General features: G+C 38.7%; 1 long non-coding RNA gene across 1 annotated transcript in view; it reads right to left on the reverse strand.

Moving 5' to 3' along the window:
• LOC118995782 (uncharacterized) overlaps nucleotides 1-26,931 on the reverse strand; it is a 41,431-nt gene extending 14,500 nt beyond the window's left edge. Inside the window, exon 1 of the long non-coding RNA XR_005068359.1 lies at nucleotides 26,848-26,931. This is a non-coding gene — a long non-coding RNA (uncharacterized LOC118995782). The remainder of the gene's footprint in view (nucleotides 1-26,847) is intronic.
• Nucleotides 26,932-27,142: the final 211 nt, after the last annotated feature.

Consider the following 27,142-nt stretch of genomic DNA (forward strand, 5'->3'; position numbering starts at 1 on the left):
TATTCTGGAGAATTTTGTGACCATGAAGAAGATGGAAAAAGACCACTTTCACCTGCATAAACATTGTCCTAAACTTTCTTATCTCTTGTTTATTCCTCTAAGAATCCCTTTATTTTTCCTGAAGAAACAATTTTTTTTCTTCCTGGAAGCCTTTTCTTTACCCTTCCTTTCCTCTTTTAAGTGAGCTATATTAGCCCCAAGCTTTAGACAGTAAGACACTCTTCTTTTGCTTGTTCAATATCCATGTGAATAAATTTGGGGGGGTTACTTTCTCTTGCTAACCTGTCCTTTGTCAGTTTAATTCATCTACAGCCTCCAATCATTTAACATAAGTGGGTAGAGAAAAAATTTTCCTCCCTGACACTTTGGTGTTGAGATTCCTGAATCACTCTGGAAGCTGCTGCTGAGATCACAGGACCTCTGAGCAACCAAACAAAGGCGAATTTCCTTACCTATCTGACTCCTGGTTCTCTATGCAAGGGTCTGGTAGAGCAAGCACAGTAAGAGTCTCTCCTGTTTTTTTTTCCCAAGATTTAAATTAGCAGGAGGAAACCTTTGAAGGAGCTAGTTCTTTGAGTATTGTGACTCATGGTTTGAGTACGCTTGTCATAGATCCTTTCCCTCTCAGGGATCACCACTGTGTCCTGTTTGTCTTGTTTTATGTCCTGAGAGCTTGGCTTGGACTCAGTGAGAGAATTCTCTCTGTTTTTTTGTTTTTGTTTTTGTTTTTGTTTTTGTTTTTTGCCTGTTGGGTCTGTGATAAGAGGTGGTCAACCATCAGGTTGGGGGCAAAGAACCTAAGAATTTATAGTTGAATGGACAGAAATGTAAGTAACCTGAGCATTCTGTTTGCAGTTGGTGCCCCACAAAGTTCATTGTCAGCTCTCAACGAGTTCATGGAAGTCTCTTTTGTGCTCTTTGGCTATCTTGAAGAGTTTGGACCATGGGGACTACATCTTTTACATTCTTTGAAGAGGATACCTTTTGTGCCCATGGTTACATCATAAAAAGCCTTCTTGATGTTGAGTTACATCTATGAAACAGTTATACCTTTGGCGACCCTAAATCATCAATATCCTGTTGATATAGCCTTTGATTTGGAAATGCTTTTATATATAAAAGGAATTTTAGAAACCTGTCATCCTAAACAAATTTCTTGTAGATAGCCATAGGATCAAGTTGAAAGAAGGACAACTGTGTTGTGGGTAGCTTACAATGCTCACTTGACAAAAATAAAGAGCAGAAATTAGACTGAGAACAAAAATTAAAATCCAAAGTCCAGCATAAACCCTCTCTACCACGACTGTGCTGTAGTCATGCAACAAGCCAGATGACCCCTGAAAGATTTCCTCTTCACCAAGGTAACAAATGGTCAGACCCTCTTCCCCACCCTCATGTAAATGATCAGAAGTTGGTCCAATTGAAGGGCAATATTCAGGGCCTGATAATGGCTGTTTTATAGGTCTTCCTCCAAAAAGGTTAATTGGGCTAAAGTGGAACTATGGACTCAGAGGGAGAAAATACATCTTAAAGGCTTTGTTAAGCAGTTTATGCAAACATTCCAAAGGCACACAGCTCCAAATCCAAGAGCCTCAGAACACAGAGGTCTTTCGATCCCCGTCTTAGTTGGAAATCTTCCTGATGCTAAAAAAAAAAAATCAAAATAATGTGGTTGGAAGGGTTGGTATCATTGAAGCTGACACCAATTCTTTGAAAACAGCTTGCAAGAAAGCAATAAAAGGCAGCAATTAAAATTAATAATGCTCACCTCACAAACTGAGACTTTGCAGAAATGGAAGTATGACTCTAGAAGTAACAAAACCCACCCATTTTTCTTACCAGCCACAAAGCCTTTGCCATTCGTGTTAAGACACTTGCAGATACTGTAAAAACCCAGGACCTTGGGGAAAGGACTGTCTTGCTCTTAACAGAAAGGAAACTGGCAATTTCTTCAGGCTTTAAACCCCTCAGTCAGGGGGCTCTGAGCTTTCTTCTCAACTCAGTCTCAACCTGGGCCTAAAAAAACGGCACACTCACAGCCAAATGATTTTTCTTCCTTCTCCCGTGTCTGTGAAAAAAAATCACCACCCATAAATTAACTATTTTAAAAACTCTCGCCCTGGCTGGTGTAGCTCAGCGGATTGAGCGTGGGCCTGCGAACCACACGATCTCGGTTCGATTCCCAGTCAGGGCATATGCCTGGATTGCAGGCCAGTCCCCAGCGGGGGACTCACGAGAGGCAACCATACATTGATATTTCTCTCCTTCCCTTCCCCTCTAAAGATAAATAAATAAAATATTTTTAAAAACCTCTCAAGAATATAGAAACTAACCCATGTGTTTTTTAGAGTCCATGTAGTTCAGAAAAATCTTTGGTAACTAAGACTAGATTGGTACTATTAGTTTATAAAAATATTTTGTCTTCAGAGTTGTCAACACTACATATAAATGTAGACATAAAAAGTTTATTCTATCTGGGTTTACTAGCCAAGCAGTCTTAGGATATAAGTAATCTTATTAGATAGTTAAGATTATAAAACTTAGAGATTTGATTTCAATTTGAGCCATTGTTATGACTGACTTTATTTCAACAATAATTGTGTTTTATAATATATCTGCTCAGAGGTTGTTTCTGAAACCTCAAAATTATACTCAGTTAAATGGTAGGTACTCATTGAATATCTGCAATATTTCTAAATAAGGTAAAATACTGAAACATTAATTGTTAAACATAAATTTTCTACTTTTCTACTTTCTTATTTTTATAAGAATTTAATAAAGATACTTGGGTTTGTTACTAAGTGTGTTCTTTTTGCCACATTAAGAAGTTGTACTATAAAGAAATTTAAGTGTCTAGAAAGTATAAAATGGTATATTCATAACCTTGCTAATCTAGTACAAAATACTGGTTTATAACAAACAATCCACATTGTGCATTTCTTCTTTTTCTCTGGAAACTACGATTACTAAGGATTAATATTTTTAATTAACATATATATAAAAGAAACTACTAGAAATAATAAGAGTGAAGGAAAAAATTCTAAGCAAAGTACTCAAAAAATGAAGGAAGTTTTTACTGAGAAAAAAAGGAGAGCAAATTGTGCTAAAGTAATTGTATAGAGGTAGTTTAAAGGTCATTCCAGATGAGAAAGATGAAGAAAAATACCTGAGTGGAGATAGAAAGTTTTAAAGGTTTGGCAGAAAAGGAGTACATAGAGAAAAAATGAGAGAGAATGTTATCCTATGTGGTCAAAATGGCTAAGATTGAATGGTTTCATTATAAGGTTTTAAAATAAGTTTCAATATCAATAGTGTAACAATCAAACTACTTTAGGCTTTTTTTTCCTGTTAAAAGGGCAAGTTTTCTTGAATTACTGGCTCCTTTTTTTCCCCTTTTTCCTTTTTTTTTGTTTTGTTAATCCTCACCTAACAATATTGTTACTGAACAGAGATTGGTCCCACTGCCTGACAACCATAGGCAAATTTTGGAGGCAGAGGTTTGGGGAAAAAGGAAAGGGGTCTTTTATTCAAAAGATACGCAATTTTGAAAGAAAGGCAGAATTTTGCCCTGGAGTCTACCCCCATAGAGTCCGTCCCCTGTAGAACACCCAAAGAAAAGCCCCTTCACCCTTTGCCAGACCAGGTCAAGGCTGCACCTAGAGTCTGTTTCTTCATTTAAAAATACTGTCCTTTGGGAAACCACACATAGACACTGCATGTTTATTTAAGTGGATTCCCAGGGGAAAGAAAAAGGGCCAAGAGTCTTTTCCCTTCCTTTGTTTAAGAGAAAAGGATAAGCAACAGCTTAGGAAAACATATTTGCCAGTGATACCTCAGACAAAGGTTTAATCTCCAAAATATACAAAGAACTCACTCGACTCCACTCAAAGAAGATGAGCAACCCAATTAAAAAGTGGGCAAAGGACTTGAACAGACACTTCACCAAGGAGGACATACAGAGGATCCAGAGACACATGAAGAGATGCTCAATATTACTAAGTATCAGAGAGATGCAAATTAAAACCACAATGAGATACCACTTTACACCAGTCAGAATGGCCATCATAAACAAAGAAACAAACAACAAATATTGGAGAGGTTGTGGAGAAAAGGGAACTCTAGTTCACTGTTGGTGGGATTGCAGACTGGTACAACCACTATGGAAAACAGTATGGAATTTTCTAAGGAAACTAAAAATGAACATGCCTTTTTACCCAGCAATTCCACTGTTAGGAGTATATCCTAAGAACCCTGAAACACCAATCCAAAAGAACCTATGCACCCCAATGTTCATAGCAGCACAATTTACGATAGCCAAGAGTTGGAAGCAACCTAGATGCCCATCGGTAAATGACTGGATCCAAAAGCTATGGTACATTTACACAATGCAATTCTATGCTGCAGAAAGGAAGAAGGAGCTCCTACCCTTTGCAACAACATGGAAGGAACTGGAAAGCATTATGCTGAGCAAAATAAGCCAGGCAGTGAAAGACAAATACCATATGATATCACCATTACCAGGAATCTAAACAACAAAACAAACAAGCAAGCAAAATATGACCAATGGCACTCAAATACGGAACAGGCTGACAGGGTCCAGAGGGGAGAGGGGAGAGAATCGCAGGGGAAAAGGGGAAGGACTCACAGGAACAAGTATAAAGGACACATGGACAATAACTAAGGTGGGGTGCAGAAATGGGAGGGAGGTGGGGAGCACTGGGGGTGGGACAGGGCTGGGAATATAAGACAGAAAACTGTACTTGAACAAGAATTAATTTTAAAAAAACTGAGTAGAGATAACTTGAATAATGGGGAAAAAAAAGATTTCTGGCCCATAATTTCATGTGCTTTGGAAGCATCCAGCTTCCCAGCCATTTCTGTCCTTTTTGAAAGATAGACTGGCAAGTCTGCACCTTCCCCTGCCATGTCCGCTTTTAAAAAATTGTGTTACACCCTGTATTTATTTTAGCACTTTGGGTGAATAGATAACTAAGTATAGTTTCATAGAGATCTGTGATCCTATTAAATCAAGTGTTCAAACCTTTTAACATTTTTCACTGTTTTCCAAAATCAAATTCTAAATAAAGTCTTCTTGACATTAAACTAACTTTGAGATTTGAAGAGAGTCCTAGAAGAATTTGTTCAAAACATTTGTTCTTTCACCTTGTAAAAACATAGATGTTAAACTAATCATGTTTATTTAGTAAGTTAAATTGCATGTGAAGATTTGTCAAGTAAATAGAGATACTTAATCTTCTTACATTGTATTTTTATGTATATAAGTTTTAATATAAGAATTTTAGAAATTATATCACCTTCTCAGACATTTGATAGTGCCCTTGTTGCCCATGTTGGTACAATATCATCAATCATAATTTTATTTATTAACTTAAAATGTTCTATATGACAAAAATGACCAAATTCCTTTTTCAACTATATTATAATGAACTTTCATCAATCTATAACCATGGCATTTTAAGCTTTTTGTCATTCATAGTTAGTTTTTTTTTTTTATTCTGATACTTTTCTAAAGGCTCTTGCTTGGTCTTTAAGGAAAAGGATTGTCTCAGAGACTCATGAAAAGGACTATGACAGGTACAAGCTACTGATGGCATTGCTGAAATAATATACTGGACAGAGTAAGGATTTCTATAACTAATGGAGAAGCTGATGGGTTCATAAAATCACTAACCCAAGATCAAGCAGAACAAAAATTAATTATGTGGGACTAAATGAACTAATTAAAAGTAATAACATTTTTATTACTTTTTCCAGAATATTGTTAGATCTTTAATGTTCTATTTCCTTGATATAACAAACCTCTTTCTCTCTTCTCTTAATCTATTTATATTATACAAACCAACTCAGTAGATTATATGTTTGTAAATAAAAATGAAACATTTATCTTTTTCTTGTTAACTGATCCCTCCAGAATTCAGAAGCTGTTATTGAGAATTCTTATTTTCATGGCAATTTAATTATTTGGATAAGTTCATTAAGAATCTATTCTTCCCCTAATAGGGCATAATTGGAAACACTGGTTATATTACCAGAGCTTTGACTGGACTGCTATGTTTGAGAAGAATGTGCATAGAATCAGATATGGCCAGACAGTCTTAAGGAAGTAAGAGTTACTTTATGGAGCCATTGCTCACAATGCCTTCTTGGGATAAATGGCCCTGTACCAGGCTTATAGGATTCCAAGGTTTGCACATGAGTACAGAGGGTCATTTCCTCACATGTTAAGAAACTTGGCATATACTGGGGACCTCAAGAAGAAAAAAATTTACCCAAATCTATAGGTACTATAAATGATGTCTGATGGGAAGTTCTTGGCTTGGTTTCCTATCCTCAAAAGGCCTTTTAAAGTCCAATCTGAGACTCTTTACAAAAGTTTCAGCAAAGCAAACTTCAAAAGGCCTATGTAGTCAATTACCATTCTTCCTACACTTATGTCAATGATTGGGCCAAATTTAATGAGACTAGAATTATTTTGTAACAAGAGTTTTCAATGGAAATCTATAACCCACCCTTGTGGGTTTATCAGATTCTAGTTCTGTTCATTATCTTTGGGCTATTTTCACCTCTTTGTAAATTAGATCCTGCCATCTTGCACATTTTCCCAGTAATTGGCACTTCTAATCATTCTCCCCACCCTCCTGATTTGGCATCACTGAGGACTCAAACTGCCATTTTTCCACAGCTCTCTAAGCTGAAGCTGAACGACTTAGTATAATGCCAAAGCACTTATCATCATCACAGTGTGGGCTGCTCAGAAAGTTTACTACAACACTGGCATTTTCCATGTTCTGTTCTAGGTAGAAATAGGCATGACTGTAACAATGCCACTACTATTCTCCCTCCACCATCTAAAGACACTTCAAATGAACTTAATAAAACTACATTTATAGTTTATTCCAACCATTAATCTTAATTTTTTTTCATTTTCATAGAGATGTCCCTCATTAAATGTCTGATTGCTTGCACCATGTACATGACTGACTTCAGTGGGTGCCAGCCCCTACCTCCACCACTGCCTCCAGCAATGAGACACAATCGTTTAACCGGACTGACCCATTCCCAAGACTGCGGGCCTGCTTGGATGGGGTATGCGGGAATCAAACGACTCAGCTTCCGATTTGTGAAGCTTACAGGGAAGTTTAAGACAGAAGAAATTAAGAGATCCAGAATATACCACTGTGAAGAAATTTTTTTCTGAATCCCCCTTATCTGTCTTAAGACTGAGTTTTCCCAAAAAATTCCACCTTCATAAATCCCTTCTCTTGGGGAGTTTTACGGCTATGAAGAAAATTGAAAAAGACTCCTTGAACCTGCATAAACAAATATTAACATCTTCTATTGTTTCCTTAAAAGCCCAGTTATCTTTCCTAAAGAAAAAAGTTTTTCTCCCCACGCCCTTTTCCCTTTTCAAATACGTGTATAAGTCTCTAACTTTAGCCATTTACCTAAATTAATAGAAGACTTCTTCCCCCACCCCAGAGTTAAACATTTAGTTCTGCAAGAGAAATAGAGCCAGGAGAATTAAATACAATAAATAAATGAGGATGCCTGCTGAGGACAAAGAGACAAACAGAGGTGAAATGTAAAAAAGGCAAAAGGTCAAAAAGAACACTCTTTGATATTAAAACAAGCCTACAGAGCAACCATTACATAAATAAATGTGACAGGGTAAGGCTCAGTAAATTAAAATGAATTCTTTATCTTATATAGACCATTTAAAAGTAGACATTGCAATGAGAAAGACTTGTTAGCCTAAAACTGTTTTGGAAATAGGATTTTCATCTAATGGCTTTATTTAATGTTTTCAAAAGAATAGAATTAGGAAATTCATAGAGGTCCCTTATTGTTCTAATACTATCAGAATAAAATTCCACATACAAACTGGAAATTTCTGATTTTATGCTCAAAATAAATCTCACATGAAGATAACTATTAATTACCCCTTGGGCAGAATATCGATCCTGGGATAAAAAGTCTTGGTCCTCATCTTCATGGTACACGTATCTCACTCATTACAAATGCCTGTGTTTTCTAATGCACCTGGCCAGTATGAATGACTTTCTTGGACCAGCCAACAAAAGCCGACACCTTGGGCTTCCAAAGCTGGTAAGTCTAAGTTCCTAAATCAAAGGCAGTTATTATGACCTAGAAACCATCAAACATGAGTGTTCCATACAATCCTCCACCACCACCACATCTACACATACACATGTCACACAGCTTCCTACCCATACTTCCTAGGGTGTATAATTTCCTAAGGTGGGAAGACAGACCAGTCTACCCAGAGGCCAAGGCACAGATCTAGATGGTGTAATATGAAGAAATTCTAAGGTCTTTTCCTCCAAAAGGTTATCCCTACAATGGCTTTCCAGCTGCCTCAGTGTTAAATCTGTCCTTGGGATCAAAAATCTATCTTCAGACTAAACAATGGTATAAGTGTGAAAACATCTATCCCTGTGCTAGTCACACAGCACAGCTGCAGTAAATGTTTACCGAAAAAATGAGCCATGCCTCCAGCTAAATGCCCTAAGCAATCAGAGTTGCATTTCATAACTAATGCATAACCAAATTTGACTGTACAGTTGTCTTCCCTAGTTCTTTAGGCATGTGGAGAAGTCCAGAGTTTGCACCAAGCTCTCCACTTATCCTGCCTCACTGTCTCATAATACTTGCTCCATCCATATTCCTATATTTATCTTGTATTTTCGATCACTTGTGCTCTACTGGCTTTTTCTCTCAGGTTGTAACTATGGTTGAGTCTCTCACATGCATAAATAATGCACATTGGGCCCAGCCTGATCTTTAATAACTACCCTATCTTCATTCTTCAGGTCCAAGTATCCTTTAAACACAAGTCTATGCACAGAAGCCTCCTTTTCTGAGCAACTCTCTATTAACACATTTTCATCTGGCTTCTCCTTTACAACTACAAAAACAATGGCAACAAAAATCACCACAGCTTCTTAGTTGCTAATTTTAGAAGGTACTGTTCAAAACCCATATTATTTTATTTTATGTTTCTCTAATGACTCACCTTCCTGAAACTCACTATAGCTTTCATTATAGCTTTCTGATCTTCCTTTCCCAACCTGCTCTTCCAGCTGTTTTATTTTTTCACCCCTAAATGTCGATGTGCTCATCACGGCTTTTTACTGCACTACTTCTTCTTCCTGGTCTGCATATGTTCTTGCTGCTCTCAGCCATCATTACAGCTGGGATTTCACCTATGTTCCCAAATTTCTCTCTCCAACACTAGCTGTTCTCCTAACTTCCTATAAAATATTTACAACTTGACAGGAACTTCATAGAAACTTCAAAGTCAACATGTTTACTATGCAACATGTATCCAAATATACTCCCCCACCAGGAATTTAAATTTATCCGTTACCAGACAACTCCTAAGATTTGTCTGTTCTACATCATAAATGAGTCATCATAAATGAGTCTCTTCCCCTCAGGCTTCACCATTCTCCTTTAGTTCTTGTCTTCGACAATTACGATGCTCTGAAATTTATTCCTTTGTTCTCCTTGATTCATCCTCTTCCCTGACCTTGCCTCTTTGATACTAACGAGAAAAAAAATTTAAGTTACTCCTAGATACTTGACTCACAGAAACTGTGAGATACTAAATGTGTGTTAAGCCATTAAGTTTGGGGTAATTTATTGCATAGCCGTAGATAACTAATACACTGTTTTTGATTGTTTCATCTTTTATATTGGAAGTTATCAGAAACATAACTAGGAACAATGTAATAATTACAATGATATTCATACAGGCTCTTCTGAATCTTGGTGACATAAAAGGATAAGGTCTTTAAACTTTTAGGCATATCTCTTCTTTCTCACTTTTTTTGTATATTTTCCCTTCAAATCCTTTTTAGCCTATTTCACACACTCACAAAACACCTAAACTCATAGACAGATTGATCGGAGAAATTATTCTATTTGAGAGCATAAATATAGATTTATTATGGTTAATTAATGGACACTGAAATATTGGCACAAGACTCAACAAATACATGAAAATCTGAATGAATCATTGCAACACCTTTGCCACTATGTTTTGGAAACAGGGTCCTTAAAGGCTAGTCAGAATCAAGAGAAAGAAAAATTTAAGTAATATTAATCACCTCCCATCTCCAAGATGAAAAAGAAAAATATTTTATATAATGATTTAATTTACCAAATCAAGATATTTTATAAGTACTTAATAAAAGGAAATTATATTAAACAACAAACTATTAGAAGAAAAAATCATTCTGAATCTACACTTCTCAACTCAAATACATTTCTTAACAAAGATATAATTCAGTAAAAAAACCCATATCTTAGATCCAAAAGCTTGAGTTATAGTCGAACAGAACTTTTCTAAGCCATATGATGTTACCCTTGCATATATTTCAGAGTAACATGTCCTCTAGTTCCAAAGTTTAGGACTTTATTTTCAGTAGTTTTGAGAGATCAAGAATTAAAACAATGCAGTTGTTACATGTGAAAGACATCAGTTTGAACTGCAGCCTGAAATCAACTGGACGCCAGTCTAGTCTCTAGCTTTGTAGTGTGCTTCACAAAGCTAACCAGTCAAGCATCAAATGCAACTAAAAAGTCAGCACACTAAACAAAGCATCTCCATTGCACAAGAAAATAATCCCACATGAATGACAATTTCTGCAATGCAGAAACAATTCCAGCCAACATTGTTTATTATGTTATCCAATGACCACTGAGTAGTTCGTCAATAATCAGGTGTTTGGGCTTTTATATAATTTAGGACTAGAGTTCTCAACTCTAAAATCTGGGAGGTTTAGTAACATAAAGCTAGGGAAATGTCAGTCTTCCTCAGCCTTGGTTTTCTCACCTCTAAAATGGGAAGTCTGGATCAAATGCCCTCATACTAACCTGTGATTGCTGCATAAAAACACTCCAAACTTAATGGCTGAAGAAAGCAGCCTCTTATTCCTGTCTTTCAGCGCTGGGTTGGCTGATCGCATCTAGGCTCGCTCACGCATCTGCTGTCAGCTGGCTGGCCAGCTCTGGTCAGCTGATCTTGATAGCATTACTGGGACTCCTCTTTTCTGTCCTGCAGGCTAATCAGAGCATGGTCTTGTGACAGTCCCAGGGGTCTACACAAGAAAGCAGACCGGAAAAAGTGAGTTTCAAGCTTCTGCTTGCATTAAGTCAACTTTTGCCAAGGAGCCAAAACAAATCAGCCAAGTTAAGATGAAGGTGGGAGGTTGCTACTATAGACTTTAATACAATCAATTTATGATAATCTTTAAATTCTGTTTTCAGCATATAATCGATGGAGCATAGGGTTGTTTGTTTGCTCCTCTGTTTTTAAAAGACCTCCAGCACAAACTACAAGAAAAATACACTGAGCATAAAGAGGGAAGAAAACCTGCTACCTTTACTTTAACGCTACGGCTCTGTGTAACTGGATATGGACCGCTTGTACCTGAGAAAAAATTAGACACATTTTAATTAAAAGTTGGTGTCACACAACCAATGAATTTACCTTTCACTCACTTTCCTATTGGTATTTTTGTCGGGTTTTTTAAATCAACGTAGTAAGTAGGTAAGAAAAAATCAAAGGATAACCATATTCAATGAATGCATAATTACATACATTCACTTTCACTTCTCATTCTCACTCACAGACAAAAAAAAGCAGAAACAGGAATGACTGGGGGAGTGATATAGTATTTTTTATAAGAATAGTGGTAGTTTTATTTTTGCATGTTTCATTTAATGCTCATCAGAAACATAATATCAAACAGCACCTATTCCTCAGGGTAGTGGTATTCGTAGATATTAAGAAGTAATTTGGATCAAGTAAGTTGCCCTGTGATGTCACTTCCAGGAATTGTTTTATAAACCACAAACTGATAAAAGAATTCTTCCTTTATTGACCTCTTTTTTTAGGACCAGAGAGGGAATCTATTAAATTTCAGGCTCAAATTCTGCCCACAGACAGTCTTAACATCCAAGGTTATAAGTCATAATCTTGGCCCCTGGTTAAATCATCCAGTAATAAAAATGCATTTCTTCCCTGTTTTGAAGGATAACCCTGAGAACTAAAGTAAGGTAGAGGACAAAGCTCTGCAAGCACATATAAATCACAGTTATGTTTTAGTAATGGTTGTGATATCTCTGCTTCTAACCTCTCTCTCTCTTCCTCTTAGGTAGATCCCAAGACTTTGAACAAACACACTTACAGTGGTGTTTATACCTTTATCCATACAAATGGGTTAAGGCAATAAATATTCAGCTCCGTAATCCTGATTTTCTAAGAATTCCTCAATTAGGTTAAAAGCTGCAAATTTTACTAATGCATGAAAAGTTAACTGACCTCAGTCAACCGCTATGGCAAGACAAAAAATCTGATAGTTCAGTTTTTGAAACATAACTAATATAGCTGGGGAGGGGGATAGGGTTCAATCTATAGCAGGCCTTTGCATTTTTTTAATTTCTTGATGATTCCTGTTTTGTTTTAAATGAATCATTTTAATTTTATAGCCTACTTCATAACATTGATTTGTTAAGTTAACACAAAAGTACAAGGTAGGGCAAAAGTATGTTTATGTCATTTGTATGAAAAATACTACAATAATTAGTGAATAATAGAACAAGAATAAACTTTTATACACTCACAACTGTAAACCTACTTTTGCCAAACCCTGTTTAGAAATGTTTTGCCAGCTAAATTTCTTTTCTTCTTTTATTACAAAGACCCATGCCAACGGGCACCACAGGACGAAGCTGCAGGCTCAACCTGTGGTTCCAGTACTCGCCCAGGTCCCGCTGTTGGCTTCCCCACATGGGAAGCACAACTCTAGATCGGTTTGTTCCGTATTATCTGTATTGTCCTGACAACTCAAGTCATTTTCTTCAAGTTAAAATAAAACCCCAGCAGAATTCTGTGTGCCAGTTATTGAACCTGAAATCACCGACTTTAGTCATCACAGAGATCTCGCTTGCTTGCTCCGTCAGGATTCACTCCTTAATTGAAAAATTACATGAAATTGATTTTATCTATCTGCAGATTTCACTGGGATAACAGAAAACAGGACATTTTTACCTTCTGCTTTACTATCTGTTAAATTGTTCTGCCCTATTATTAAAACTATCGTGCCGGCCCTGGCTGGTGTGGCTCAGTGGATTGAGCACAGGCCTGTGAACCATAGGGCTGCCAGTTCGATTCCCAGTCAGGGCACATGCCTGGGTTGCAGCCAGTTCCCAGTGGGGGACCCATGAGAGGCAATCACACATTGATGTTTCTCTCCCTCTCTCCTCCTTTTCCCCTCTAAAGATAAATAAATAAAATCTTTTAAAAAAATTAAAAAATAAAACTATCGTGCCTATGTTTATAAATTGGGCCCCCAAAAAGAGGTAGAAGAAGTAAAACTTTATGGAACTCAGGAAGCATTAGTAGAAATTTGAAATTATATTCTAAAATGGGTCAGAATCTGCCTACTAGAGTGTAGGGTAAATGGAGTCAGTCTGGCTCCTACACCCAGATGTCTGGGCAACTAATGGACGTAGTTTCCCTTGATCTTCCCTTGAGAATGAGCTAGGTAAGCAGTGTTCCCATAGCCTTGAGGCTGGGTCCGATAAACGGTCCCCACAGCCTTGAGTGGGCCCACATGTGTCGAATGAAACTCTGTTGGATAATCTCTTGGCACCCTGCCAGCTTTGTGTGCCTGTAGTATATAAGGGAGTTGGAACTCCCTGCTGGGAGACACTCGGGGACACGCAGCATCACATGTGGCTTGCAGCATGCGTGGATCGCCCCACCCTTGAATAAAGACGTGTCAGGCATTCCCACAGCTCCCTGAATTTTCTTCCACCTGCCTGAATCTTGAGTGAACCTGTCCGGCCTTGAATGTTCCCAACAGGTAGAGCTGGAGGCCTTTCATGTGATCTCAAATTCCTGGAATAAAGACAACACCCTTTTAAAATGTCATATGACGTGGTCACTTATTACCTGTCATACTACTATCAAAGCTCATCATTTCAGAAAGTCCTTCTCAAATGGGAAGGCAGTTTTCTAAGAATTCGAATTGGGAGTGGGGGCAGAGGCAGCAATGCCCAACCCAGGCAGCAAGGGTCACATGTTACAGGTCTTGAGAAAGATTAACAGGGGGAAGGAAAATAGGAGAGAGGAATAAACTAGAAAGAAGAAAAACATGTTTCGTTGAGACTTAACAACAAAACATGCTTATGTTTTGAAACTTCTTTTTTATGAAACTAAACAGTAAAATATATTTTCAGCCTTCATCTTCATTTGAGGGAGAAGGGAAGAAACCTAAAAGGAGCCCCCTGCTGGCCACTCTAATTTCTATATTATCTCCTTTTGAAAAAAAAAGAAAAAGCAAAGCAAAGTCTTTCTTTACCTGTATTTAGGACATAATTTTACCTTCTACCATTATTTTTAATGCATTATATCTCTCTTCAATTGAAATAACTGCATATATACCAATATTAATTTCTAAAGGCAATTTGGTAACTTGTCTTTACATCATCATAATAATTAGTGTTGTAAATATATATTTTTTATTTTTATTATTTATTTGTTTTTATAAGAGAAAGTTTATTTAGAAGGTCACAAAGGTAGAAAAAATGAGCCAAAGAAGAAATGGGCTCAGGAAATAAGTTACAGCCAAAGAAAGGCTCTTGGCACTCAGGGGAGAGAGAGGGAGTCTGAGACAGAGAGAGAGAGAGAGATGAGCCCCGAGAGAAAAAGAAGGGAGAGATGTTGGGGGAGGAGAGACAGAGCACGCCCTGGGAGGGGGGGGAGGCCCAGGGATGCTGCATAGAGAGGGCCGCCTATATTTTATTTTAAAGTTGCATTTAAAATTATATCTCTAGTAGATTTCTTTTTGCTGTTTATACCATAGAACAAAAATGTTTGTGTTATCTCAAAATTATGGAGGTCTTTAAAAATAAGGTAATACATTAGAATTTAAATCAAAAGGATTTATACCATTTTTTGTCTTATTCCAGAAAATCAACATAGCTAAAACCCAGAGGCTGCATTTATTTCCTGCTTTATCTTGAATCTCTGATGAAGTTATTCCACAGACTTAGTCTTCAAAAAGTAGAATTCCTTACGGCGGCCTGACCCAAGTTGCACAGAAATGTAAATTAAAATAATCCAGTATTTCTCGCTTTACCTAAAGCAAATATTTTACCACGTCTCATACTACAGTAACATTCTTCATGTCCAACACAGAAACATTAACATATATAAAATGTGATTAAATACTCAAAGCCTATTTACAAAGTAAAAACAACAGTAGAAATGGCATCACTTACATTTAATTGCATTTCAAAAGACAGTGTGATTAATGAAACAGAAATATTCCCATGGAGAGCGTGTGCCCTGAGATAGTGACAGTTACATCAGAACCAACTTCATATAACGTTTATCTTTATTTTGCTCCCGTATCTCCTGAGTGGAACATTTGGGTATATGTGAACAGTACAGAGAGACTGACAGCTTCTTTGGCATTAACTTGACCTTTGTCTAGACTTTCTCTTATATGAATGACCCCTTCCTTATCCCTGCTGTCATTGGCTTTGAGGAAATGCATGTTTGGACTATTTGACATTATGCCTGTTAGACCACGGATGAGTCAGCTACTCACAGTCAGGTTCATGAGTCAACTTTAATAACATTACTATTCCACATAATATCCTTGACCTCTCAGAGTCAGTGAGCATAAAGGCTGTCTGGAAAGGCTAACTTTCCCAAGACAGAGTCGAGTCAACAACTTTATGACAGTTCTTTTGGACTAAGCTTTGCCTAATACCTACAAGTTGGTCATGAGACAGTCAGAGGATTAGAAATGTATCACTTGACAGGTTTTCAGACTGATAATAAGAGAGTAAACAACTGTGTTATCCAGGACGTTCCAAAGTCCAAGGTCCATTCGGGGCAACTGCAGTAGCTCCCCTTCCTAAGTCCAGTTGTACTAACAAGAGCACAGTAAGGGCAGCTTCCCAAAGCTAAACCTAGAAGACCACAGCCTGCCCAGCTAAAAGCCAAATGGAAAGACAAGGTTGCCCAAGAGTCATAAGACAGTTGGAAAAGTCCCTGCAGCTGGCACACAAGCATCACAAAAAGTGCCTCATGGCCATGTGGGAATGACATCAAGGAAGAATGTGGGGGTCAAGCCAGAGTCTGCACATGAAATCTGGGAGGATTTGTTTGGGCCTCCTGTTAGGGAGAGAACAATGATTTCTCTATTGTGACTATTGTTTTGTTATTTCATTTGCAAAACAAAATAGAAGTTCTCTGTCCAGACTGACTGCATCCTTGAAATCGCTGGGCGGTAACTGAAACCTTCCATTGCAGAAATGCTCCTGACCGGGGCGCTCTTAAACCTGGGCAGGGGATGGGTTTCCTCTCTGGCTGTGGCTTCCCAGTGCAAGGCAAGATGGCCTTCACAGATAGAACTTCATTGTCCTTAAAAGGAAAACGCCAGCACACTTGAGACTTGGACTGAGCCACTGAAGTAGTCCCTGAGAAAAGCGAGGTATGTCTCTAACAATTCCTGTTTACTTTCCGGAAGAGAGATTATGAGAAGGAAATAAGACTGCATTTTTAAGTAGGTTTCAGGCTGCAAGTGATCAGCTGAAACCAAATACTGTTCTGAATCAAGCAATCCTAAAGTGATGCACAATTCTATCTGTTTAATGAATCAAAATATTCATTAATAAATAATAAAACATTTTCTGTTTTAAAGTGTACATATACAGTATATAGTCATAAATATTTTAATATAGGCAGTATGTTTGGCAGAGAAAAACAAACTTTTCAGAGGTCTTCATTACGTGAAAAGTTTGGAGGGGGACATAAAATTTTCATGAAGTATCTTTTTACTTAATCATAGAAAAAGCAAATAAAATGGGTTTCTAAATTCAGAAGGAAAAAGAGACAAATTAGATTATAAACTGTAAATGTCTTTCTCATTTCAGCTCTCCATTTTATGAAAACATGGCCTATGTAATATTCATAATCTTACGCTAGCACAAAGCAGAGGGAAACTGTTATAGTTACATATATGTATATATACAGGGGTGGTAAAGGTAGGTGGACAGTTGTGAGAACATGAAATACAGTTTATTGTTGTATTATTATTTATTGACTAATTATTGTATTGTTTATTATTAACCTACTTTTGCTCACCCCGTAAATAGCATCAGTATTTTAATAATAATTGGAGTGGCTTAGGAGTTTACATTAGTAGAAAATACATTCTGATTCAGTAAAGTTTTAGTAACTGTGTATATATACACATCATATTTTTTGAACTATAAGATGCACTTCCCCCCCCCAATTTGGGAGGACCTGGGGGTGCATTTATATAGTCTGAATATAGCTGTACATTTACATTGGTGAAATATTACTTAAGTTACTGATGTTATTAAATATTTTACCACATTTTTTGCCTCAAATTTTTTTTTCCTATCTTCCTCTAAAACCTAGGTGCATCTTAAGGTCCAAAAAATACGGTATGCCCATAAATAATGGGACCACCATGTGACAAAAAGGCAGAGACAGAAATCGTAGAGTTGCGAGCCAAGGTACACCAAAGCTTGTCAGCAAAGCACCAGAACCCAGGAAGAGGCAAAGAGAGTTTTCTCAGAGGATGCGAGGGAGCATGGTCTTGCCAATAGCGTGGTTTCAGGCTTCTTGCCTCCAGAACTGTGAGGCAGTAAGTTTCTGTTGCTTTAAGTCAGCCAGTATACAGTGCTTTGTTACAGCAGCTCCAGTAAACTACTATTGCCCAAATCTTTAGCTATTCCTTACCACATTTTCTAAAAGTATTCTCAACCACAGACTTGCTCACACTGTAGTATTTGAGAAGAACTGCTGCATATTTCACAGGACCCCTCACTGTCCCTCCTTTCTGATGTCTGTTGAGAGGCCTAAACAATTCTATAGTATCAGCTATCATTGATAGGATCCGGCCTCTCAGGCTCTTGTCTACAGTTTGAACTTCTCTAAAGCTCCAGAAGCCAACCTCCCGGCTATCTCTCCCTGCAGCACACTGAACTCAATGGTTTTCTAAAGCCTTGCTCATCCTTTCAGAGTTCATCATTCCCTCAGCCATGTCCCTAAGGCTCCGCTCACCCTCCCCTGGGACTTATGCAATTAGCCTGTCACTCCTCTGGCTTTATAACATCCTTAAGAACAAGAAATACATGTCTGTGAACTCTAATCTAAAGTTAGAAAAGTCTTGAAAACTCTAACTAATTTGGCCTGTTTTTCTTTTCCCTTCTCTTATTGTTCTCGAGGCCTGGCAGAGAAGTATGACACCAACTAACCCCTAGGATTGCTTCCAAAAGTGTCTCGGTATGGAAACAAGCCTTTGTCCATCTCTCTTTGGCTCCAGGCAAAGGGCAGGAAACCAGTCTGACAGTGTTACCTATGGAAAAGCTACAGATGAGACCAAGATAAGGAAACAAGAATAAAGCAGCAAGTATCTGCCCTTCAGGCCACCAGGAACAGATCCTGCTGAACTACTCCAAGAACCCCTTTCTTGTTTAAGTGTATAATTTGTATATTATTTTATTTCATTTTATTAATATTTCAATCCTCACCTGTGAACATGCCCATTGATTGTAGAGAGCGGGGAAGGGAAAGAGAGAGGGAGAGAGAAACATCAATCAGTTGTCTCTTGTATGTGCCCTGACCGAGGACCAAACCCACAACCCAGGCGTGCGCCCTGACTGGGAACAAAACTCACAGCCTTTCAGTCTGTGGGCGATGCTCCATCCAACGGAGCCACACTGGCCATGGCAAATTTTTAAATAGTGCTATAATAGTAGTCCAGTAACCAAGATGGCATCCCAATTGCTCCCGGAACAAGAATCCGTCGTCCTTGTCTTGAACCAGAATCACAGCGTCTGAACTGTGGTTCTGGAAGGCAGTGTCCTCTCTGACCTCATCTGTCTCTTTTGACAAGGTGATAGATTGTAGCTTGTGCAAGAAAAGATAACCCCCGCTGCTCCTTGCCTGGGAGGAAAAACACGTCCTCCTTCCCAGGAGAGGCTGAGAGAAAAGCTAAGTACAAGAGTATGTAAAGAACCTTCATTTTCACGTGGTCTCCCTTTTTGTTCTATGCCCAGTGAAGGCTTGTCTTGAATGATTGTAGCAACAGGCTAAATTTCCTCTTCTTGCTTAGACAATCACTTACTTTGACAAGAACCTCTTTTCAGTAATAAGAAATCAATTCTGCTTTCCTCCCTTTACGTCACAAAAAATATGGGCTGCTTGTTGATAGGATTGCCACATGCTTCTGGAGATCCAGAGTGCTGACGTTTGGCAAACAGAGAAAGAACTTTTACTGGGGGAGAAAGAAAAGCTGTAATGCAGGTACCATAATTTGAATGGAACAAACCCAGTCCTGGTACTCCCTGCTCCTTTCTGACACACGTGAGTTCTCACAGTCCTGGAGAATCATTCTAGACAAGAAAACTTCGTGGCTGTTTTAGAACTTCAAAACTGCTGCACAGGATTGACTTCTAATATCGTAAAAGTCCTGGTGGTAGAGGATGTGAGGACAGCTTGTTAAGCCAACTGCAGCTGCATAGACACATTTTTAAGATAGAAGTTAAGAATGAAAATTTATTTTAGCTCCTCAAATGAAGGAAGAAAGAAAAGCACTTTTGTTCCTGGTTCAGAAAATGTTGTTTTAATGTAATGAAAGCTTTAATTTGTGAGTGAATAAAATAACTCAGTTATTAGGTTTTTATCATCTTATTAGTATTCTCAGCTAAGAATATGTAAAATATATGTGTGAATTTATAAAAAGTAAAAAAGGTACACAAACTAGAAGAAGGTAATTTTTGCACCTTCTTCTTGGGGAAGCGGACATCTCATAGCCGCTTTAATAAAATCAATCAGTTTCACCACGAGATATAGAATATTTCCCTTTAGGCTACAGAAAGCTGAAGTTGATTTGTCCCTCAACAGACAAATCATTAAATGAAAGAATCAGTATGAGAATACTTCTCACTAACTGAACCAGGAGAGTGGAATGAAGGAGACAAACCTCGCGTACATACACATACATTCCTTTTCTTCCCATCTATCTCTTGCTCTGATCCTTCCCCCACCCTCTACATCAAAAGCATCTCAGTACTGTTGACAGATACTAAAACTTGACAGAAAATGAATTTTAAAATGAGTAAGTATACATTATAGTTCAATAACTTTGCAAATCGCTTTACTGCCCTAAGGCACAGGTGGCAAACACAAGGCCCTCGGGCCGAACCCAGTCTTCCACCTTCTTTCTACCCGCAGGGGCAGCGCCAAGCTCTCCCTTAACTCTTAGGGAGTAGTTACATTTACACAGTCCTAAAATTACATTCAGGCCTTTGAAGGCAACCTCCAGGCTGAAGTGGCCCCTGGTGAAAATGAGATTGACACCTGTGCAAAGCGACGTCGTTTCTGCGTCTCCTCTCTCCACAGTCACACATTCTGTCGCTAGGTATGGGCCTGGCTCTCTCTCACCCATTCTCTCCTAGAAGGGTTGACATATGGATCCCTTGTGGGGATTTCTTACTTAAACCTATCTTCTCTCTAAAAGAGAAGAGTCAAAGACCTGGATCCTTAAATGATCATTTCCTGACACATAAAATAAATACAACCTGGGAAAACAATGAAAATGAGTATAAGGAATCTACCAAAACTCGCCGATAAGTGGATACAAAGGGGGCGCAAAAGTAGAAAGATTTCTCCCATCACTTCCTCGTGCCAAAACACGGAAGTGGGAAGTATGCAGGCATGAAAAGCACATAAAATGCTAACAGTTCCAGTTTCAACTTTAATCCAGTTCTTCATTCTGTATACCAAAATCAAACATTCTACGATAAATTTTACAATATTCTGTGAATAAATTTTTATCTCCCTTAAGGCTAGGCCCTATGGGTAAGTAGAGAACTTGAAAGACTGGTTCTACTAGCAAATTATAAAGACTTCATGCCCTATTTACCACGTTAGAAAAAAGCAATGTTCTCCTTTTTTCTCATTCTTGTTTTAGCCTGAAGCTATGCCACTTCAGGCCAGATACTATTAGTGCAGCGGTGACTCTAGGTAACTGCACACACTATCCCCATGGTTTCTTCTGTGAGATCACTTGACAGTTTCTATCCGACGCTGTTTCTATGTGGAGGTGCGTATGTGAGCACCCCTGGAGAATATTAAGTAGTTGTACCACCAATAAATGTTGGTGGTGCTTATCTCTCTATTTCTCTGGATTCCAGCATTTGAGACTTTTGAGATGGCGAAGTAAGATAGAGATCTAAGTGACTGCTGTAAAAGAGAAAAGACACAATGCGAATGGAAAAGACTTAAGAAATGCAGAGTTTACTTTCTGCACCTTGGGTCCAGGGTCACTATTCTCCAGGGCTTATTTTGAAATTCTTGCTAAATTCTTTGTTTGATTCTCTGCAATGAGTAGTGAATCAAACATAAAGAATTTAGAATCCATTGGCTGGTGATATCCAGTGATTTCAGAATATTCAATAAAGGTTTTATGCAATAAAAACTGGGGTTCTATTTTTAATGTTTTTATTCCACCCTCATTTCTGAATAAGTATTAAGTATCTCTGAAACACAAGTCTTGCCTCCACACTGCCTGCCTCACCCTTCACATATCCCACTTTTATTCTTTTCTCCAAATCTTTCCCCTCCCCATCAAATATTTGATGGAGAGAAGGAATAAATAGAGATGGGGCGTCATAATTTTCAGTCTCATCACCACCCCTGGCTTGAATGCAAGAGAAGTTTTTTCTAGTAGAAGCAGGTAGCTGTCCATATTAATTAGGTAGGCTAAACTACTGAAGTAAACAGCTCTGAAAATGTAGTGGTTGAAATAAACTAGAAGTGGCTTTATCTCTCCAGTAACAGTCAAGGCTAGTGGGTCAGGTCTTTGGGTAGTAGGAGTGGAGAATGTCAGTCACTCAGGAACCCAACGCAGAATGAGGGCAATGCTTCTTTCTTTAACATGTGCCTTCCACGGTCTGCTTTGCCATCACTATTTCAGCCCGTAGGAAAAAAGGAATAGCTGTAGGAGCAAGCACGCAAATTTTCAAGATAAGGCTTGAACGGCATGCATCACTTTTGTTGACACTTGACTGGAAAGAGCTTAGTCCCATGACCATAACTAGTTGCAGAAGGAACAGGAAAAAATAGTCCTGAGCTGGGCAGCTTTGTCCTAGTTATGACTCTACGTAATGTGGAAGCAGTGGAGCACAGGTTTTTGAAGGCAACTTGCAATCTCCACCTTACCCTCAAAGCCCTTTCATGGTTTCCAAAGAACATAATGATAAGATGTAGGTCAGAGAATCAATTGTCCTGGGTTCTTTGCAGAATAAACTATTTCTATGGCTTACATAAGTCATCTGCAACACGAATACATTTGCTTGATGAAATATTAAGGCCTTCATATGAAAGTATTATACACTCCTATTTCATGAAGTATTGAGGATGAAATATACAACATATGAAAGTCACTTGGAAAAGGTCAAAGTATTTACATAGTTTTACAGTTTTAGAAATTAAATGGAATTATTCTTTCGTCGTTCAAAATTAAGAAAGAATTAGTTTGGGCTAATTAAGATGATGCTCAACATTTCCATAATGAAATAAAATGTAATGACTAACAAGCCAAGTGAAACGGCAGTTAACCCTCAAACAGAGCCCACACAGAGCACATACGTGAATGAGGATGGAATACATGTTGTGGTTAAGCTAACGCTCCTGTGTTGAAAATGGGTTACAAAAACAAGACAGATTTACCAATATAGACAGCCCATTTTGTTTGATCATTTAGTGTTACAGTTCAATGAATATCAAAACTACCAGCATGGGTAGCATCACTGAGGTTTGAAGGATCGATGAAGTTTGAATGCACAGTATGGTGTGAAAGCCTAGAGAATGTTAAGACGCTCAGTGAAAGAGCCCTGGACAAGAGTGTTCAAAAGAAGATTTCATTTTGTCTGGGGAATACTGACGAAGCAAAGTAGGGGGGTAAGCAAGAGACAAAGCCAGACCCTTTCAGAAGGATCACACAAAGATGCAGATCATAGCAGAATATAATGCATTGGCTAGACCTAGGTTTTTAATCAGCGTGTACAACTCTATACCCAATCCTGCCTAACAGCTCTGATCGATACTCTGATATGTCATGTAAAGAGGCCAGCTAAGGTTAGGTAACGGAGGTCCTCTGACCCACTGACCTTGTTACCACATTAGAGAGTCACCACTTTGCCTTTAAATATCAGATCAATTCCAAAAGATTAAAACATTACCCAGAAATCTCTGGCTTCCTGGAATCTTTAATAATAATAAAAAAAACCTTCATACACTACTATTTTCAATAGTATATGGAATTATTATTTACTACATTAGCTTAATCCAATTTATTTGCTCAATTTTTTAACATTCTTATAACAATTGGTTTCCAGTGTTTATAAAGTAGTGCCTGAGTTTCAAAAAGATCTATACTATCATCATTATTGTTCTCAGTGTATGTTTATATCTATTTTTATGTTGAAGAAATAACTTTTATCTGTGGAATTTTTATAAATAACTTACCATTGATTGTTCATTTTGTCATATAGCCCTTACCAGAACTACCCTTAAATTACAAAGAATTATAAAAGATTTTTCTCCATTTAGGTCAAGGATGGCCTATGTTTAATTTATCTTTTATCTCATGCGATATATTGCATTCGGTAGACATTCCATACATAAATTAGTAAACTTCTGTCTCAACTGTATCTCCCTCAACTTGAGGAGGTAGGAGGTAAAAGGGAGGCCTATCCAACTATAAATTTGTGGGTTTACTTTCTATTTTCCTCTCAGGAAAATGGACCCGTCTCTCTGGCCCTCCACAAGGAGGAGCAAATCTGGTTTTCAATACTCCACAAAAATGTCACAACTTCTCTGGGTGCATGCCCTCTGTCTAGCAGCCCTGGATAAACAGGCATTTAGCAGTAATGATTCCTCACCGGTTCTTTTATATCTCAGGGATCACCAAGAGATTACTGGGTCCAGTGATTGACACATCTTTTTGATGGGCACGATGCATATGATTTGAATCAGCAATTGAATGCATAAATGAGCCAATAATCGTCCATTCTAGTTACCAGCAAATTTCCACCTGCCATCTGGCTGCTTGCTGGTGCCACTTCCATCAGGTTCAACAAGTTGTAATCTAAAATAACACCTAATTCAGACACGAGTCCACTTTCAGAGCTGCAGGGGAAAAGAAGAGGGGAGACTACAGCTCCTTGCACCGCACCCTCCTGCTTCCACCATACCTGCTCTGCAGTTACTGCTATCTTGCCTGCCAGAGTTGCAGGCAGGGAGGGCTCTGCAGCTCCTGGCGCTTGCCTGGAGAGTCTACTAAATCCAATCACCAAAGATGACTTTTTCCTGCCAGCTGAGTGCATCAAACCAAAGGAGTAATATCAGACCAATATATGGGGATCTATTTTTTTTAAGTATATCAAGGAAAGAAATAGAGAAGAGGGGCTTTTTACTGGCATGATTTTCCAGGATTGTTGTTCAATTTTATTGTCAATTGAAACATTAATTTCAAAGGAGGTAATATGGCCAGGGAGAATAGACGGCTTCAGGGAATCCGTCAGCCTTTGGCTCTTCTGGAGGCAAGGAACTGGCTTCCGAGCCGAGTTCCGGTTGTGGGTGTGTCATCAGAGTCAGCACGCTGCTTACCTTGGGCGGGGCTAGGGCAGCTCAGAAATGAAGAGGTGAGGCTGCCCCTTGCAGCACTCAGATTCTCCCACCTCCAGGGGGATTATCGGGTCCAGCTTGAGGAGAGGTCTAATGGCAGATAAATCACATACTGAATTAATTTGGCACTGGCTCTCTGGGATGTGCTTAACTCTGTTCTTCCTTTGCCTTAAGGTACACATACTTTAAAAATAAGTTAAAATAATAGAAGTATCATCATTGTCCTCAATTGGGCCCCATGAAATTTGCTTTAGCCCATCACTAAGAATAGTGGTGTCAACTTTGTTTTTTTTTTAATTTCTCAAGTGCAACAGTTCTTATTTACATTGTGATGCTTTCCATTTATGGGTAGCTGGCAGACAAAATCCAGTCCTTTCTTAATTTCCTTTCCAGGTGTTGATGAAGGTTAATGTCAGTAAGACAATATGATTTGTTTCATGATGACAGTTGTACGCTGCTAGTGACCTGTGACCTCCCTCCTTAGGTGATTTTAAAGTTAACATGACTATATACTAGATATCTACAATGGAAGGAATATACTCGAGACTAGAACATGTGGAAGGAATTTATTGAATGAATAGGGCTTACAGAGCAGAGAAAATAACTGGGAAATTTTGCCCACCAAAACTCCCACTTAACAGTTACCTGTAGCCCACTGGGCTTTAATAGCCTCATCAAGCATATTTACATTAGTGCAGTCCTTTGCTCAAACTGCCATCACCTGCTTTGTCTGGCCCTCAGAAAAGAGACCAGCAACAGAGGAGATTGTAAAGTAGAAGTAAATTAGTTTAAAGCAGTTGAGAGTTGTTGAGGAAATAGGTGGGGAAACATCTGGGTGGGATGGGAGTTGAATAAAGTTGTTGGCGTTTTGACCAGGCAGTGACCCTGGACCCTCTGCTTCCAGGCCAAGCAGACAGGCCTCCAGCCAGCCAGCCAGCTAGCCATCGCCTTCTCCCTCCCCTCCAGCTGTCGCTTCATGAGAACCCCAGGCAGGATCGTATAGTCCTATCTCCCTCACCTCTTAGGACCACAAAATGAGAAACTCATTCTTGGCTCTGATCCGGACTTGCCTTATATCAGAACTCAGCAGCAGTGCCATGCTTTGCAGTCACACTAGTAGGGTCTCTTTTGTATAAGAAAAGGACAGAATGTTGGAAGGAAACTCTCCTTGACAGATGGGAATGCGAGTGGTGTGAGTATCTAACTGGAGGCAATAAAGGTGTTAGCAACTAGCAGGGGGGAAGAGTGGGCCCTGCTGATTACTAGCTCTCCTACTTGCTTGCTGTGTGCTGTACAAGAGCCAGTGAGAGGTGCCTATCCAAGCTTCAGCGTTAACAGCATGTGTTTCTGGCAGATAAACAGCGTACTTGTTGGCTTTCTCAATATCACAGGTACTGGCTGGTTCCCCATGCAACTTAGGGGGCTCTCATTTCTTTGTCATGCTCCTTCCCATTGCCTTTTCTCCCGGCAGCCATCCTTTCTTTCTTTGTCCTGATTCTTTTGTTCTCGTCTGCCCTGGTCCACATGACTCCTTCTGTGATCTTCCCCTTTTCCTTTGGGATCAGGAATCCCGAAGGAAAGTAAGGACATCCTCTTACGAGTGTCAAGCCCGCTATCCTAAAATCACAGCCATCTAGCCCTAGCATCCACGTTAAGAAAACACAGCTATTGCCAAAAATTAGATATCTATACAGTGTTTAAATGTGAATCGTAAGACTCCTTCAGGCAAGAATAATGCTGTACCAAAAAATGCTTATTACCTCCTCCTAACTACTTTCCATTTTACAACCAAGCAAACCAAGACTTGGAAAAGTTTAATGAGTTCCTAAGGTGATACAACCAACAGTGTGAAAGGGAGCCAAACTCTTGACTCCCTAGCCGGTGATTTTTGGGTGCTATATGCATTTTAATGTAAAATAAAAGCCACAGATTCTCTAGATCCCTAGGCTAAACAGGAAAATATTTCTTACCCCCCAATCACGTTTGAATCTCTCTGCTGCTAAAACAAATACAAGCACTGAATCAGGGAGGCACTTTTGTTCTAACTGCCTGACCTTAAGGACGTCACTCGGCTCCCTGGTTTTCAGTCTTCTCTTTCACAACTGCGGAGGCCGGACAGATCACCTGCGGTTACTTCTAGATCCAAAATTCAGTGGCCCTTTAAGCCTAGCTTCTTTTCCCAGAATACCTGTCATTCATAGGTAAATAGTGTTCTCAGTCCTTTACACTGAAAAAGGTTAAGTAAACAAAATGAAAAGATTGGGCTCTGCTATTGGCCTAAATTATAATTTTGTGACCAGGGATGAAAAAAGTTAATAGCAACAAGAAAGCTTCCAGGATCTACCATTT

The sequence above is a fragment of the Sturnira hondurensis genome, unplaced genomic scaffold (assembly GCF_014824575.4).
Source record: "Sturnira hondurensis isolate 20B ecotype Veracruz unplaced genomic scaffold, ASM1482457v3 Scaffold0010428, whole genome shotgun sequence".
Lineage (NCBI taxonomy): Eukaryota > Metazoa > Chordata > Mammalia > Chiroptera > Phyllostomidae > Sturnira > Sturnira hondurensis.